Below are 14,567 nucleotides of genomic sequence, written 5' to 3'. Positions count from 1 at the left end.
CGGGGCCGGGGCCGGCCCCCCCGTGGCTGCCAAGGGGCTGCGGCCGGTGTTTGCTGTGGCAAGACGCAGGGGGCGCTCAGCGGAGCATCCTTCGGGGCGGGGGGACGCCAACTTTTGGAGCGTTATAAAGTATACTTGAATTCTCTCTGCCTGGTGGGGACGCCAACTTTTGGAGCGTTATAAAGGATACTTGAATTCTCTCTGCCTGGTGGGCACGCAGATGGGAGGACGGTGCTGATGCGCGTTACGGGGGCCCGATTAGGGGTGAGGCACCGCTGCATGTTTGTTGGCCTGCTTGCTTTTTTGACTAAGTCTTTGGAGTTTTAAAAATAGTCCCCTTTCATTTTGTAACCCCACCGCTACAAACAGCCTACGGCAGAAACAGGCAATTTATAAATTGCCAAATCCTCTTAACGCAGTTAGTCTGGCATTTACTCTCACCCATTAAGGGGCAGTGGACTGCAGGACTCACAGTCGTACTTCCCCCTTTCTCCATTTGCTGCTGATTTATAGCCAGTAGCTCTTCTTTCCCCTCCTCCTGCTCTACACTAGTGCCCTGAGCAGAGGAAGGGGATAGCTGAGGCTCCCTTTGCTCCCCTGTGCTTGCATTCCCTTTGACCACCTACTTCCAGGAGTGGGAAGGCGAGTCAGAGCCTCCCAGAAGCTGTTCTCCACTTTTCCCCAAATCTGTAAACCACATAGCTTGCACAAGGCAACACAAGGTCAGATGATTCTCTTCTTCAACAAGCCCTCTAAGTTCAACCTACTTCTTTCATGAAGAAAGTGATTTGTTTCATTTAACTTCATTTGTTTCATTTTAGTGATTCGTTATTTTAAAATTTCTTGAGTATCATGGTTTTTTCATCTCCTTACGACAATTGCAAGAGGGAGTTATTTTTCATCAGTGCTACCAGTCAAGGTTTCCTCTGCATGTCAGAAAGAGATTAAACTCAATAGCCATTGGGGTTTGGCATTTCATGGGAGTAGTCAAGATTTTACAGGATTTGGTCCTGTAAAATGATGTTCAGCATCGTCAGGAGTGGTTGTAACAGACCAAGAGGTTAGAGTACTGGACTTAGAGAAAGAGAGCAATTGTACTCAAGCACTTAATTTTTACCATGCACATCTTTGTTCCTATTATTTAATAAATTGATTACTTAGATCCCAATTATTGATTTCCCTCTAAAATGAAGTTCTTTAATGATGCAGTGTGGTGCTTAGCTGCTTTTTTGTTGGTTTTTTTTATAACCTCTTATACATCAGCATTTCCGTACCATAGTTGAGTGATAATGCAGGAAAACCCCATGCTCATAAAACTAACCCGTTTCTTCGTTAAAATGAGTTTTTACTGTGGTGTTAGAGCTGCAGCTCATATTCATGCCATATGCTCACACGCTGGCTTCCCATTCTTTAATTTTTAATTTGTTGTACTCAGGCAATTATTCACTTCCGTGTGTCTTCCTGATGCAGGTTTTGCTTTCGTTCTGTGGGACAGTGCTAATGCTTTAAAATGGTTGTCTGTCTCTCTGTCTCTTACATAAAGATTAGGAAATTAAATCAAGCATATTTCAGTGTCAAATCCTTTTTGCTCCTTGCTAGAACACATGTTTTTCAAACGCTGTAAAACCAACATGGTCTTTGACAGCAGTAAAGTGGTGTACAGCATACAATTATTTGAAGAACAAGTAATCTTTGTGGCATAGTGTTGTGCTAAACAGTGCTAGACTGAGCTGAACTGGGTCCAGGGAAGGGATTGATTCCCTCTCTCCATTGCTCCCTTCTCAATATTCATTGTCCACTCTTCCCCCTGCATTATTTCTTCCTCTGAAAGGGGGGCCAGTGAAATAATGAGATGGTAGTGGGTACAAGGAAGTCTCTAAATAGGGTTGTTTTCATTGTCTTTGCAGTGTGCGATGGTGATGACTTTACCATTATTTGGTCTATGCTGAAATGCTAATCTTCCAGGCTAAGCTAAATTACTCAGCTGCTACTTCACTGATATTTAAAATTGTTCTTTTTAACTTGAGAGGGATTGTATTTGTGCCAAAAAAACTTAGGACCAGAATAACAGAAAATGATTTCATCAACAGGAATTTGTCAACAATCTCTGTGGTTTGAAATTTCAGCGTCTACTTACAAAATTCACATTCCTTGTACCAAATATTGGATACAACAGGAGATTAATGCAATAAAACATATCACAAGATTTTTTGGTTTTGCAGCTAAGTACATTTTGATTTCCTAATATACTTAGTTTATTAGCAACTCGGTCTGCAATCTAGAATTGTGCAATTTAGGTTACACTCTAGTTTATTGAAAGGTTTAGCACTGGAAATTAATAAGCACTTAAATATGAAATGCAGATAGAAAATGAGAGATAGGGGAATTCATGTCTGGGAACAAAAAATGCCCCATACAATTAGAGTAGACTAGAAGACAAGATTAGTTTGCTGGCCTAGGTCCCAAAATCCTCTTTATAATGCTGTTCATTGCATCTTAGACCTCAGTTAGTGTTGAAAACAACTTTAATAACAAGGACCCCCGGAGCCCAGGGAGGGAAACAATGTGACTTTGGAAAGGTTACCTTCTTGTTCTGTAGTGCCAACAAGAAAATCAAGAGACCTTATCTAACTTTTTAAAATATTACTCTGTATAGAGGCCTAGATGTATTGAAATGTAAAAGTGGTGAAAGGTTGATTCTCTGAGGAGACTCAAAAGCAGCAAATTTAAGCATTAGCTGTACTGAAGCTGTTCCCAGTTAGTCTCTTTGTATGTTAGGGTTTGGAATGAATTTTAAAAATATGCCCTTGATTTACCTACTTATTATGCTACGCTTTAATGAATAAGTATTTCTCAAATGACTCTTAATACAATTCATATATGTATGATTTTCTGACAATCAGAACCATTTGAGTTGTTTTAAATTTCAAGCAAACATGATGAAAATTCCTGTTTCTCTGGAGGCATTCCAAAGGACTCAACTTTCACAGTTTTGAAGAATAAAGATACGCAAATAATTAAAAATATGTTCACACAAGCTAGGTTCATCTAATAAAATATCTTCTAGCCAGAACTACTGAACCAGCATAATGGAAATACTGGGTCTTGACAGGAAGTATACAATCATGTCAACCACAGATTGTTATCAAGGACATACATAATGAAAAAATACACAGTCTCTTTTTAACTTTTAACTTTAATGAGTGTTATGCCTCCTCTTCAGGAGGCCAAGAAACAGGAATTATGGTTGTACTTCAAGAGAAAAGTAGTTTCTTCTTGCCATTTTGCCTTTTCTCAAGCAAGCCCAAATAACAGCCATGCATTTTTGGAGTCAGGAACATGGTTAAAATGAATAGAAGAGACAAAACATATGGCTACATATTAGTTTAAATGCTCCAGTGTTTGTTGCATGTGGTAAATGCTTTTCAGCACTTAGTGCAAGCTGTACAAGTCTCGTGTTGCTGAAGTATCCTACTGTGTAAATGTAGCCATCTTGAATCTAGTAAAACTTTATACCTAGATAATAAACAAGAATGTCACTGATACAGTACTTTGAATTTATGGAACTTTTCCGGTTTCCCAGCAATGCACACTATCAGCATGATAATTTATAATGGTTTGTGACAAATGTTGCTGAGCAAAGAGGTGTGTGGTTACATTCAGATCAGATGTCATTATCTAGGGAGCAATAAAAATTTCACAGACACTAGGTTAAAAACATTAAGAAAATGAATGTGAAGCTTCAGAAGAAAAGGGCTTAAGAAAGGTGGAGGGTTGGGTAGAGAAAGCCCAATAGTGGTTTCCTTACTGACAAATTATTGACTTTGTTGCCAGACTTGACTGTATTGTTTTACAAAGTTTTCATAGACATACCACACAGCACAATTGTTTTATTGGCCATCATTTATAGACATAGAGAGTAAATATCATCCTTGCTTGACAATTAAAGAGTGTATACACAATGCTGTCAAATCACTTGGAATGGAAAAATTGCCCATTTTGGAAACATTCAAGTTGTGGAAGGAGAGATGTCACAGATAATTATTCTTTATATTACATTTACCAGGGATTAGTTACACTGATGAGATTAGAGCTGTATAGAAATTGCAGTCAAGTTATAGAATACAGAGCAAAAAATACCTATGTTTGTTTATATAGAAGAAAACAGCCCCTCCAGATCCTTGAGTAAGGAGGAAGGCATAGCTCTCCAAACCTACAGAGTGAAACTATAGCTCCATGGAACTCCTGTAGACCTGAATGATGTTAGAAACCCATCCATCCATTTTATTTCTAAATAATGTCAGTGGATTTATGCTATAAATCTGCAGGTATAACAAACTGAAGCTGGTAAAATAAACAGGAGCTAGGCAAGCCATGGCTCAGCCTTTCTTTAGTTTCTGCAAAGTTTAGGCTTTCATTTACTTTTGTCTAAATCCTGATTCCTATTCTTCCATGCAGCGAGGCGGGCTTTGTGCAGACCTTGTGCCTCGTGTTTCTCTCATGCAGAGGCAGTTTGAGCCCTTTGGGTCGAGCCGATGGGAGTTAGAGGAGCCCCGGATGGCACTGAGCTGCTGTGGCAATGCAGCGGTGCACATGGCCTAGCTGCCTGCCTAGAGGAGAACCACCAGTAAAGGACATCACTGACAGGGCTGCCTGTCAGAAGGGTCCTGTCAATGGCTGCACACATGATAACTGCTTTCTGACTCCCTAGAGGTGCGGCTAGAGCCTAGCTCTGGGCTTACCAGCCCTGAACTGCTCCCACAAACTGCCCCAAGGACATCTCAGGTGTTTAAGGGGGGGTCTGAGCCCAGGGCAACCCCATTATCGTTGCCCTCCGCTTCCACGGAGCTGTCTCCGGTGACTCTTTTCAGGCTGCGAGGAGGGGTGCAGCGCAGGCCCTGTGGGACTGGTTTATAACCGTATCAGTTGTTTTGAAGGCAAATGTCAGTCAGAGCTTCCTAGTTCCCTCTCCCTCTGCTGCTGTTGAGCATGGCAGGCAGCGGGGCAACTGCAGCTGACAACACGAGGTAAGCAGCAGAGCTAGCAAAGGAGCAGAGTCGTTCAGGCCTGTGAGAGGCAAGGACCAAATTTGTCCATGGTTGAGCAGAGAAGTCCAAAGGACCTAAGGCCTCTGAGCTTTCAGACAGAAATACGGTTTTAATGGCCTGGCCCCATTCCTCTGGGCATCAGTGTCAGGCTTTTAGCAATTTGCCTCAGGACGAGGTACCGGAGCCAGACGGGAATGCCCCCTCCTCACCTGCGGAGGGCAGCTCCAGGAAGGCCCACGCTCCTGTGTTTGCTGATTTAAGTTAACTAAATCACCCAGCCCACACACCTTGAGCCGCCCCACTCATGCACCTCACTGCAGGAGGCTGGCAAAGGCCTGAATGTCTCTCTGTCAAAGCCAGGCTCCACGCAGCTGTGAGTGGGATGTGGGCCCAGCACCGACAGACCCACTGGGAAGGCTGTACCTGGGCCAAAGGGGCGGCATCTCCACGCCCTTGTCTCCCTCAAAAATCTGTCCCTCAAAAGCTGTTTGGGGTTACTGAGAGATTATTTGGGAGTACTAATGGGATGAAACGGACCATCCTTCATTTTGTCCCCCAAACAAGAAACAGGTATTTTTGGCATAGTTTAGGATGAGTCGTTGCAGTGGATTTGGGGGCCATGTGATATCTCATGTTTCTGGGCGCACTTTGAGGGCATTTCTCTACTTTATATAAAGCACCCGAAAGGCTTTCTCGGGGAGCGTGCTGCTAGACTCCAGAGAGCCCTGCTGGTGACCACTGCTATTCGATACCCTCTGGAAGGCTACATTAAACTGTGCCAAGGGAAGGAGTCAGCCCAGAGACTTCACAGGATCAGAGAAGCAAAAAACACTTGTTGCAGTAGACATGGAGCATGTTACCACACAGACACACACACAAAAATAATATTTTTTCTTAAATGAAAAGTTCTGGATCATGAAAGTATATACAAGTATGTGCTCTTTGCTACAGGATTCAGCATGGCACACAAGTATCAGATGCAAGTACCTAAAGATAATGCTCTTATTTTGTTGTGCTTTAGAGACTAAATAAGAGTTGAAAGAAGCTGGAAATTATATTGGTCTTCTGATTACACAGTGTAATAATCTGACTCTTTTGTTGTTTATTCAAGCAGTTAACTCTTGTGAAAGGCTCTATTGTCAAACTGTTTAACAATTCTTTCTTAGAGTAACAGTTTGAGTTTTCTCAGGAAAAGGTATTAGGGAGACTATGACCAAATTGCCTGGTCATAGCTAGAGAGTCTGTGCTGGCCTCCCTTCAGGGCTGAGGTGTTGGATGCAGAGCCTGGTTTTGTACTCTAGGTGTATGGGTGCATTCCCTGGCACAATAAAAGTCTTGACTTGGGTCCCTGTACAGTAGTGCACTAAAATTATAATAACAAATATATGCAGGTGTTTCTGTTAATCCAGACAGTTAAGTGACCTATGGGGAGAATTCTGTCCTGATGTGCTACAACCAGATACCATTCAGACAGGAAAAAGTTTGAGGGTCAAATATGGATTCCCATGATCTTAATCCCTCATCCTTTCTGTGGACAGAAGTAGACAAATCCAGAACAGAGGGCTGAGTTCTTTCTAAATTGAAGCCCAGAGTCATTGGCATTAGCCCTATGAAACACTCAATGTGTTTTCAGTCAACCCCACTCTGCTCTCCTCTCCTCCCCCCTCTCTTCTGCTAATGTAATTAAAACAAAAACCTATGTGTTGCTGAAAATTAGTTTCTTAATTATAGCTTATTGCAAGCTATAACATTGGATCATAATTTCATAATTATGATACAGAGATTTTTATACAGCTGATGTAAAACCAAATTCAATTATTTTCTTTTGTAGTATTTCCAAAGAATGAAATTATGTCTGAAAACAGGATATACATGCACTCACATGTATATGTCTAGACATATATATCTCACAGAACTACTTGGATATAGGCATATGTGTTACATGAACCTCTCTAAGACTGTGCATATATACATTCATTTAGGCATATAGTATAGATTTCCTAGTTTACGTAGAAGTTCCTAAAGTAAATCTACTAATTAAAGCTCTAATACCCATCTTAAGGCTGATAATTAGGTATAAAAAGAAAAAGAGACGGGATTAGTGTTCAGATCATGTTCCAAATGCCTCTTAATTGGGTGTTTGTAATCAATCCTGATTGCAAGAGGCAGTGGTTTGGCAGAATAAAGAATGAAAAAGGCTTAGCCCTACCATTTTCCTGTTAGTTGACTTGGCCATAGTATTTAGGTCAGGATCCAGTGTCAAACAAGGTAATTTTGTCAGCCTTAGTGATCCTCATAAAACATATAAAAATATTTTCTAATGATATTTTTTCAAGCTAAAAACTCTTTTAAGCTAGAGAGTTATTTTCATCCAGAATCTTAAAAAGTGTTTTCAAGTGAACCACAGAAAAGACTTTGTTCTCCTGGCCTCCATCCACCACTGACTTCTGAAATCAGGTCTGAGTTCACTACAGGTCTTTCATTGCATTGACCTTGGCACTTTTCTCACCAGGCCATGGTTTTCCATCACAAAACCACACAGCTTGGTATAATGATTATTTCTTTATCCCAAGTAAGCAAACAATTTTTTAAACAGGGTGACAGATTTCCCTCTTGCACTGTGGGAAGCAAGCACCTGGCCATTTCCAAATAGAGTTTTAATGAACTTCCTGAAGGAGATTTGAGGGAAGTTTAATAAGTCACCTGCCAACTTTTTGGGAGCATAGGTCATTTGTTATTCTGTAGGAATTCACAAAAATGTGAGAATAACCCCCTTCCCAAGTCCTAAACTTCCATGGAGGAAATTGATTTTCATGGGTAATATCAAACGTTTTTGAAAAAGTAACCTCAAAAAATCAAATTTCTGGTTGTTTCTCACACATAAGATACTGTGAAACTCTGTGATCCACAAAGCTGGTTGTGAACTGTGTGAGCTTTATAATAATTCATTTAAACAGAAAAGGATTGTACATATTTAAACTCATCTTGCATGTTAATAGCATTACAAGTATTTTACGTAATGCTATAAAATGAAGAATTTAGATGGCTCAAAAGGACCATTGAGAAAATATCTCCATATGTGGAAGAGACACCCATTTGATGTGATTTCTTCCAGAAGAAGCTGTGCACATCCCAGAAGCACAATAACCAGCTGTTGTATAGGAGAAACTGGGTGGTTGTCTGCTGCCTTCCATGCTGATGTGGAGCTGCAGCGGCCACATGCCCCATGCCTCCCCTAAATACAGATGGGCTGAGCCTCACACTGAATGAGAGCCTGGGTTAATCCCTTCCTTACACTCCCAGCAGCTGGGGCTCTGTTGTATATTTGCACTGTGGGCTGCTCCATACCCTCATTGAAGACACAGCCCATCAGAGCTCTGGGGTGGGAGGAGGGTTGGAGCACCCCACTGCAGGGGTGGGCACACACTGCCCTCACAGCTCAGTCCTGTGCTGGGGCAGTGCCCCACTGCTTTTCATGTTGGAAAAGAAGCTACAGATAGTATTTTTTCTTTTCTTTTGCAACACTCCTTCTTAAATTGGAAGTTAGTAACCTAGAGAAAAATAGAGAGGTCTGTTCACACCTGTGTGATTATTCTGCCTCAAGCTTTGAGAAATGCTCCCTAACAGCCAAAGTTTTGCTCATCTTGTTCACATAAGCAGTCCCGCTGAAGTCAATTAAAACAACAGACTCACTTGTGCAGGGCTCATAGTCAGGACATACATTTATGGCACTACACAAATTAATAATTACTTTTTATAACAATGGATTTCAGATGCTTGCAGATTAGTTTACAATACAGTAGAAAATTCAGCTTCCTTCTTTTTTGTCCCTTCAATTCATAAATCACCATAAATAAGTTATCAATTCTTCTCCAGAATCTTAGCTCATAATAGTGAAGGTTTGGGACAAGTTGCTAAGTGCATGAGTAAGAATCAAAGTTTGCCTTGTTATAGGATCTTGTGCCAATCTGTCATTAAGCCAGTCAACTTCTACTGACTTTCCTCTGATGTATTCATCTGTAACAAGGGAAGCAGATCAGCAATTGAGAAAAGCTTTAGCTGAATCACCATGCAGAAACGTAGGCTACGCTGCCTATTTCCATAGCGATCACTCCACTTTGCCAGATGCAAAATGAGAGGCTTACATCCCTCATGCTAAAAACCCTTCTTAGAGGAAATTCTAGGCTGTCGCTCCATTTGAGTAGCTTTAGTTAAGTCTGGAAAAATATGCAAAGGTAGCTCTTAAATAAAAGTTCTTTTTTTTCTGTTTCACAACCATCTCCATAATCTTTTTTAGAGACAGAGGCATAAGATATATTAACATGGCAGGCATATGTTCTGATTGCTGAGTGTTTTTTGACATTCCCACAAAACCCCTGAGACTTTGTGTCACAATTCTATAAACTTTATCTATTTGTATATTCATATCTGGGCTTAAATCCAAAACTTCTTTACATGCATTTACAGCAGACAATTTAGGTTCATCTCCTTGTATTTCAGATGGCAAGCAGTTAAAGCAGGTACACATTTTAACCACTCTATATAGTCTAACATTCTAATGCATTTCAAAAGTCTTCTGTTGTGTTTCAATAGCACATACACTATGTAATGTAGGTATATAAAATAGATACAGTACAACACTGAGCTGGGAAGCAAGTGAAGACAGCCCCGCTGATGCCAATAATGTTGCACCTGCTAATAGCTCAAACACAAAATACCGTAAGCGTATTGTATTATATTCCTTACTGGTTTCCATTTTCATTTATCCTCCACAGCTATGGCCTTCAAACAGAATAATAGTCTTCTTTATCTAATTTCTCTGACATCATTTTCAAGTTCCTTATTACTCTTGAACAGTGTAGCTAATAGTGCCCAAATTGCTTCTTATTCTTCCCATCATAGCATGTCATTATTCAAGAAACCAGTGCTCTTCAGCCTTTCCCACATAAATAGCTCTCCCCCAAACTAAACTTAAAACTTACTTCCAAGAGCCAGTGTCACATTTCCCAGACAATTAGGCTTTTTCTACTGGCTATTACATTTTTACTTTGCACATTTTTACACTTTTTAATTAAGTGTACCTGTGCACTCCTTGAGACTTGTATCTTTACCTTCTAAAGCCTAGTCTTCATACACTGATTTTTGTACTGATTAATGTTTTCAATTAAGGTTTTGTTTGTGTATAGTTAAAACAATTCAGCACGCACTGGGGGTTACATATATTCTAGTACAAAGATGTCTTATGCCAGTACTTTGCAGAATAAACCTTGCTAATGTCAGCAGTTTGTAGCAGGGACTGTACTGCTTTATCTATAATGGTTTCTAAACTAGTATAGCTGAAGTGTCTGTAAAAACACTGTATAGACCTACTTTGGTGTTGCATAACTAGTCACAAATGCTAGTAGAGGTTTTTAGGTACTGTATTAGCTAAATTTGTTAGCAAAAATTAATTAGATTGTCCTACTGATTGCAAGTTGCAAATTGCAATATAGACATACATATATATATATATATATATATATGTGCATATTGGGGGACTTACTGACACATCCATTTTCTCCCAGCTTTTACTCTTTGAACAAAAGCTTAGGCAAAGTGCCTAAGCTAAGCAGTTCCTCTGCCTGCTGTAACTATGCTTTCCAGGAAGGTTTTTTTTTGAACTTGCCTCACAAGGCAGCTAGATAAATTATTGTGGTGTGACCTTCAAGCACCTCGCTTACTCCATGGAAATTGTCCATATGCACACTCTCACCCTGTGATAGTCCATATGACGTACAAGGTAGTTTATCCCTTCTCTTAGTTATTCCTCCCCCCACCCCCAACATTAGAAAGTAAAATATGCTCATAGGTGTGACCACAGCTCAGCTGATGCTCTGAAATCAAACTGAGTGGTCTGAAAATAAACATCTGATCACTGGGTAACTTTTGCATGTCCCCATATGCTCAGCATAGAAAGGAAAATACATTCTTCCTTGCCACATCCCAGCTTCAGCTCTTTCTCATCTGAAAGATATTAGATAATTTTGATTTAAATACATAAAGAAAGGAAACTGTTTTTCATGGGCCATATTCTTAATTTGTCCAAAGATCATTCTACTGAAGTTAGTGGAACACCAGTGATTTATATCAGCTGAGTGAGGAGCTGACTCTACATTTCTACAGTTCCCTAGACATTCTCAGAAGAAAGGCCAGTATTGTAGCTGAAATGGCATTAACTCAGAGTGAGGTCAGTTAAAGTTTTGCCATTCAGCATGATCAGACATTAATACTCAGGCAGAATGGATAGGAGCTTCTTAAAAGTAGGTGGCATAAAGACCAAAGTCCTTCTGTCATGTGTACAAACCTTTCTTTCCACTAACTGCTTTAAAGAAGTACACAGGATTGGGTGCTAGGGCACTGTGGCGGTTTAAAGTGCTAACACTCTCATACTGCTTGATTTTGGGCTAGCCAATCATCACCTTTATGCCTCAGTTTCCTTAGAGAGGATAATATTTCTCTGGTTTACAAATATCTGAGGATGCGCTTATTAGTGTTTGTGAAGTCCTTAGAGACTGCTGGGTGGAAATGTAGTGTAGTATAATAGTTATTTGCCATTGTTTTATATTTGTTCATCTTCTAGCTGTTAATTTTTTTTAACAATATACTGCTGTGTAAAAATGCATGTGGCAATCTTTTGACTTTCAGAGAAGTGTTATCCAAACAAAAATAAAGAATAGGACTCATGCTCACAAGAGACACATTATCCGTGATGAGAAGAATCTATAACAGACACAGCACTAACTCAAAACTGAGCACCAAACAGCATCCAAATGTAAGCAATTTCAAATGTGTGCATATTGCCAGTACAAACCCAGGCCATTCTGCAAATGCAGCATCCCCTGAGGAGTAGTGAACCTAGCAGCAGCAATGCTAATGGCTGTCTTCTCATGTGCAGCGAGGGAAAGCAGCACTTTAGAGCCGCCTTGGGCAGCTGTTCAGTTATTCATTCTTAACTTACTTCTATAAAGCTGTTATTGGGTGGAACCAGATGACACAAAGATTTTGGGCCTGCTCTGTCTGCTATGGGGGGTGTCGTGGCTTAGGCCCAGCCGGTAACAAAGCACCACGAAGCTGCTCGCTCACTGCTCCCCCCCGCCCACCCCGGTGGGATGAGGAGGAGAAAACATAAGGAAAAGCTCGTGGGTCGAGACAGCTCACTCACCACTTATGGTCATGGGCAAAAGACAGGCTCAACTTGGGGAAAAAAAAAATCAGTTTAATTTACTACCAATCAAATCAAAACAAGAATAATGAGAAGTAAAACCAAACCTTAGAACACCTTCCCCCCACCCCTCCCTCCTTCCCAGCACAACTCCACTCACAGTTTTCTCTCCCTTCTCCCCCCCAGCAGCACAGGGGGACGGGGAATGGGGGTTGTGGTCAGTTCATCACACGTTGTCTCTGCCGCTCCTTCCCCCCAGGGGCAGGACTCCTCACTCATCCCCTGCTCCACCGTGGGGTCCCTCCCATGGGAGACAGTCCTCCATGAACTCCTCCAGCATGGGTTGTTTCTGTGGGCCAATCCTCAGTCACAGACTGCTCCAGCATGGGCTTTCCCAGAGAATCACAGCCATCTTCGGGGGCATCCACCCACTCCGGCGTGGGCTCCTCTCTCCCCGGGCTGCAGGCGGGCATCTGCTCTCCCACTCCCCTCCCTGGGCTGGGGGGACAGCCTGCTGTCTCACCACGGGCTGCAGGGGCATCCCCTCCTACAGTGCACCCCTGCACGCTCCTTCACTGACCTTAGTGTCTACATAAGGGGTTCCCCTCACATTCCCATCTCCTCCCCTGCTGCAGGTTCCCCTTCTTAACTCTGTTCTCCCAGAGGCGCTACCGCCGTCACCGATGGGGTTGGCCTGGGCCAGAGGCGGGTCCGGCTTGGAGCCGGGGAAGCTTCCAGCAGCTCCTCACAGGAGACACCCCGGCAGCCCCTCCACCACTACCAAAACCCCACCACACAAACCCAAAACAGGAGGGAACATTCCCCATTCTTGCACATAGGGTGAAATTCTGGCTTCCTTCAAGTTAATAGCAAAATTTCTCCCCAATCTCACTTGGACTGAAAAAAATTATTTTAGGCTCCAGAAAACCCTTCTTTGAAGAGCACTGTTCTGGTGCAAGTGTATCTGGTAGAATTTTTCTCAGTTTGGGCATTACTTTTCTTCCAGTGCGCACAGTGTGTGTAGGGGAGCAGAGGCCCATGAGTTCTCAAATGCATTTGTACTGCTAGAACAATGATGAAATAAATAAATAAATAAATAAATAAAAATTCTGGGTTTAGAGTACATGTAATGCATGAAGTACTGTGCTAGGTCATCCACCTTGTTTCTTAATCTCCTTTCAGAACATTTCAGGCTGTTTTGTGGCTTGCTTATTCCACCTGATGCCTCATTTTTCCCTATCACCTCTCTATAGGTGATATGAAAGCTCACACTCTCCTGAGTAAAACACAGCAGTTTTCTTTCTCAATATTGACCACTCCAAGTTTTGGACATCGTAAGTCAGGCCTCAAAAAATAGTGAGACTTTATAAAAATCCTTGTACCTCAAAAATCACTGTTGATTTCTTTTTCATTTTCCATCTAGTATATTTTGGGGGATTTCCTCTGTGATAATAATAGCAAAAAAATTCCTCCACCTTAAACGAGAAGTTTGGCAATACCATGACATCAGCAGCTCATGCTTTAAAACCTGCAACAAAATTTCATGATACTTATGATAAAAATCATGAGAGCTGGCAATGCTGGCTTCTTGCTAAACTCCCAGCTTCCTGATGCTGTTTCTGTTCTCAGTCACAGCCCTGAAACTCCCACTCAAGTGGTAAACTTACAGAAGAAAAATAGAATGAAAAGGATATGGAAGTATTAATTTATATTGATTTCACTGCTTGACTATATTTCTTCACCCCTCACTGCATAATCAAAACTTTCAGAAAGCAAAATTCATCCCAGCCAAAAAAACCCCTCTGAGTTTACCATCCTTTTCTCTGAGTAAAATTAAATAGCATTAGGAGTCCTATTGTTATGGAGGCTACGTGTTTGCTTGACCTCAAAGCCAACTTACACCAATGAGAAGAAAATGGATTTAAAGCCATTAAACACAAGGACATGACTTTTGGCTCAGGAAGACCCTGATCTGCAAATTGCTGGCATGTTTGGGACAAAGATCTTTACACTGTCCCTCTGCTATCCCCTGGCAGGTGTGTTGGAGATAAATGAGGTGGACTGACACAGAAAAAACTTCTTATGCCATGTTCTTTTATGTATTATGCAGGCTTATGTTTTGAGGAGATTGTTCTCTTTCAAATACTACACAAAAATACTCTGCAAAATAGCTAACATTGACATTAAGGATCCCATCCTCCACTTAACTATACCATTTTTATGTCTGCATGTTTCTAGTGAAGTCAATGAAGTTATGACTGACTGCTTTGTATTTCCTTTACTGTTTGGATCCTTCCCTACTGCAGTTACAATAACTG

At 41.3% G+C, this 14,567-nt stretch overlaps 1 protein-coding gene across 3 annotated transcripts in view; it reads left to right on the top strand.

Moving 5' to 3' along the window:
* NRP1 (neuropilin 1) overlaps window positions 1-14,567 on the top strand; it is a 114,230-nt gene that overhangs the window by 4,042 nt on the left and 95,621 nt on the right. The window lies entirely within an intron of this gene.

The sequence above is a fragment of the Haliaeetus leucocephalus genome, unplaced genomic scaffold (genome assembly GCF_000737465.1).
Source record: "Haliaeetus leucocephalus isolate CR32 unplaced genomic scaffold, Haliaeetus_leucocephalus-4.0 Scaffold0, whole genome shotgun sequence".
NCBI classification, from domain to species: Eukaryota; Metazoa; Chordata; class Aves; order Accipitriformes; family Accipitridae; genus Haliaeetus; species Haliaeetus leucocephalus.
The sequence above is the reverse complement of the archived record's forward strand: the minus strand, read 5'-3'. Positions and strand labels throughout refer to the sequence as shown.